Source organism: Mustela putorius, unplaced genomic scaffold (assembly GCF_011764305.1).
Source record: "Mustela putorius furo isolate JIRA1106 unplaced genomic scaffold, ASM1176430v1.1 tig00003923_pilon_pilon_pilon, whole genome shotgun sequence".
Classification (NCBI taxonomy): domain Eukaryota; kingdom Metazoa; phylum Chordata; class Mammalia; order Carnivora; family Mustelidae; genus Mustela; species Mustela putorius.
In genome coordinates, this window is record NW_025422068.1 from 11343841 (window position 1) to 11348098 (window position 4258).

At 41.0% G+C, this 4258-nt stretch overlaps 1 pseudogene; it reads right to left on the minus strand.

Moving 5' to 3' along the window:
• Positions 1–815: 815 nt before the first annotated feature.
• Positions 816–2407, minus strand: LOC123388891 (annotated as a pseudogene).
• Positions 2408–4258: the final 1851 nt, after the last annotated feature.

The window sequence follows — 4258 nt, forward strand, 5'->3', positions numbered from 1 at the left end:
GGAGGATTTCCTCAGTGCCCATGCTCTTTATAATAGATGGGATCTGGTGGCAAGATGGTAAGCAACATGGGCCCTGCCAGTGTGAATTTTGCTCTGGGAACACACATCAAAATCTAAGGCACATTTTTAAATGCAATGTGACTATACAAGAAGGCCAAGAGTTCCTTCTCTTTGAATATTTCACATATCTTATTTATGAGGCAGTACAAAGAATCTTTTATCCCTTACAGACTCTCTTCTGCCCTCCTGCAGACCTCTACTCTGAGCAATGGGGGAACAAGGAGTAGTCAGGAAATTATGGGCCAGTAGCACCCTCCCCTTTACCCCTGTGCTGTTCATTCTGTGGGGTAGACCTTCAGTGTAATAAGGGATCTGAGGGACAGTCACCTCCATGTACATCTGTTACACCATAAAGCATCTACCCTATACCAGTGATGGGGAGCTTGATGTGGAAATTCCTCCAAATTGCCTAATTGAGTTCATCTTTGCTTTCCAGTGCTTTCCTATTTCACCTTTACTCTCTTATATCTCCTGTCCCTATTGTCCAATTATTCACAGGTCTCTCATCCCATCCAGTGTTTGCAAAGTCTTAGAAATACTGTGTTCTCCTGTAGTATATGACAATATGACATCTTAGAACACTTCCCTGATCTTCTCTGAGCTTCCTCCTCCCTGCTATAGTGCCCTAAACTATACACTACAGTATTCACAAAACATTTCCCTGACTCATGAATTTCCCTTGGTTTGATGAGGAGGGCATTGACGTGAGGCCTGGGGAAAATCATTCATAGAAAAGAACAAAAGACACAGTTATATTGATTGTACCAAATGTTTATTGTCTGAGTAAATGAAGCAAATGTAAACTACCTTATAATACATGGAGATTAATGAAAACTATGGGGTGCATTTCTGTCATAATTTCAGCAAAATAGCCTAGGGAGTACAAAAAAAAATGCCATGGGCAAATCCCCTTTGTATAGCAATGGAGTATCAATATGGAGCAATGCTTTTGTCCAATGGAGACAATCTTCTCTATCATAGAGAAGATCTGGTCTTGGTGTGGCGAGGGGCAGGGAGGAGGACTCCACCCCACCTACAGAACAAAAGACCTGAGGCCTATTTGTTATTCAGTTAGGCAGTCTGACCCATCTCTTTGGCATCTCCTGAGACTTACTTTCTCTAAAGTCTTATGCAAGAGAATTTAGCATCATCAGCCACTGTATTGATGAATTTCAAATGTAGAAAGTAGGTTTTAAAAAACTGGAAGATGGTGGATGGCAGGTCTCCATTTACTGAGCAATAGCGTTCAGCACATTTCATGGCCTTATCTCCTATATTGTCATCCTGCACAAGGAACCGGAAATTCAAGGATTTGATGAAACGCTTGATATCCTCCAAAGACATGCTCAGCTTCTCCGCAATCCCTTTGAGTGACTTCTCATCCAAACCAAAATGACTCTGGTAATGTTTCAAGCACTTTTCCTGCTGGGGAAAACCAAAGCCATTAAAGCAGGCCATGAAGGGGATGAAGCTCAAAGCAAATGATTTCAGGGCATCCAGCCAATCTTCTCCTTGAGCAAATCTCTCTTCATCTCAATACAAGCATCAAACTGGGCAACAGAAGCACAAAGGTGTAGTGCTTATGAACAGGGAGCTCCTTCAGCAGGGTCTCTTCCAGTGTTGGGAAATCAAAGTCATCCAGATCAAAGTTGGAGACCAAGAAGACGCATGGCACAGGCATGCCAATGTGGCTGAGGTTAGCCAGGCAGTTGTCTCGTATCTGCTGAAGCACTCTCTCCCTTTTGAAAGATGTGGGTTTGCGTTTCTCTTCATTATGTAAATCATTGTCCACCTTGGTTCTAACAAAGTAGAACTTCTTGCCTATCTCTTTGATGCTTTTGACCAGCAAAGCTTCATTGAGGCTAAACCAAGAGGAAGAAATCATGATGAAGAAGTCATAGGTAGCAAATTCCACCCTTTCTAGATATTCATGTTGGAAATTGGGGGTTCTTGTCCCAGGCAGGTCCCAGAAGGTCACGTTGGGATATTTGGGATGTTGATAGGGCATTCTCTTCTTGGTAGTCTCCATAGCACCAACACTTGCAGAACCCTCCTCTTCATAACTAAGTCCTCACAGGGCATTGATGAAACTGGACTTCCCAATGCCAGATTCCCCAGTCACAGCCACATCCAGTGGAGCATTCTTTGCTGCCACAAGTGATTTCTCAGTTATGTAAGCCACATCTTTTAGCTTGGCCTCTTTAAGGGTTGCTTGAGTTCTACCAAGATTTTCTTGAGAGAGGATTCCCCCTACCTTACTGATTAATGTGGTGTAGTGAGGGACAAAGTTGGTGGCCAACTGCTGAAAATTCTTTCCTGCCAGGAAGTCAAATAGCAACTAATCCATGCTGGTTAACTGTGGAATGTCTGTGGGAAAAGGAAAGTGAATTAGGAAGACAAATGGAGAAGCAGAATAGACACCTAGTGTGAGCTAAGGAAACACACAGGTCCCAACAGCCCATTCCCATTCTCTCACACTTACTAACGTTACTCTGATTTACTTTTCCTGATGAATTTTGTTTTCGTGCTACAGTAGAAACTACTTGTTGTCTACTCTGATGATTCATGTTACAAGAGTCAAGGCCTGTGGAATAGAAAGTAACAGTACCCAAAGTTGTTCACATCCTGAGCCTCAGAGCCTGTGAATGTGTGACCTTGCATAGCAAAAGGGACTTTGCTGGTATGAAGAAGTTCAGGATCTTCAGATGAAAAGATTTTCTTGGATTATCCAAATGGGCTCAATATAACCACAGGGAACTTTATAAGAAGGAAGCAAGGCCAAATGAAGAAAAGGAGGTGGTATGATGCAGATGGAGATAGAAGTGAAGATCCAGAAAGATGTAAGAAGGGTCACAAGATAAGGAATTCAGGCAGGTTCCAAAAGCTGGAGAAACAAAGAAATGGATTGTCTCCTGGAGTATTCAGATGGAACCAACATTGCTGACACCTCTACTTTATTATTTTATTTTATTTTCAAGTTTGCACTTAAATTCTAGTTAGTTAATATATAGTGTAATATTTTGTTTCAGGAGTAGAATTTGGTGATTCATCACTTGCTTATAACAACCAGTGCTCATCACAAGTGCTCGCTTTAATACCCATCACCCACTGACATCTTGATTTTAGCTCCTTTAAGATTCATCTTTGACAACTTCCCTCTGGAAGTATAAGACAATAAATCCGTTGTTGTCTTAAGCCACAAATTTTGGGTTACTTTTTTTACACAGCAATGAGAAACTAATGCAGTCTGCATATGCCTAAAACCATAACACTGAGACATACCCCTTTCCATTCTGTGGAGGAATCAATCAGGCCAGCACATTAGAGAGCACAGAATAGCACACATACCTCAGTTCACATAACCTGCAGCAAATAGGGTCAAGGGTTGTGTTTTGGTAGAGGCAGGGGGCAGAGAAAATTCTGCCAGGATGTGTGTTCCATAAGAGGGATAGCCAAGCACATAGTCCTTCTGGTAATAATTACTCCATGACAGCTTAATGTCCATTTATCTCACCTCATGGAAGAGTTTGGGTGCAATTTAGAATATGTGACAGGAAGTGGCAGGAGAAGTAAATAAGACTTCTAATTTTCCCAATTCAATACTGTACAGTCTTGAAATAGAGATATCTGATTAAATCATGGCAATTCAAGGAAATCATCACTACATATGATGTGGCCTCTTATGAGTGAGAAAACCCTGATTTTAAAAATATTTATACACGTAAGTTTTCTCAGGGACTCCCAGTGGGTTTTTAAGAGTAGGAATGTGCTCAGTGCTCATCCACTTCCTATATGTCCTGCAAAGACAATTTTCAAAAGAGGAAGAATCATGAGTTTCAAAGAAATATAAAATAAACATGTGTTAAAGATTTTATTTATCTGATTACTAATGAAGGAAACAGGCAGAAGACATTACTGGTTAAACAGATATTCCCAAAGAGACATTTATAGTTCAAGAATATTGAAATGAATATTAAAATGATGTAAGAGTGCTGTATTCTAAGGTGAGGGTAGGAAGGCAACTGAACCTGTGCAGGTAGAAATTAGCTATATGACTGCTATGGACTGAATGTGTCCTCCACAAAATCCATAAATAATGCATGAGCTCAAAGTTCTGATATTAGTTGGTGGATTTTTTGGCGGTTCCTTAGTCGTGAGGGCAGGGGGATCATGAATGCATTAATCCCACAGAAACCCC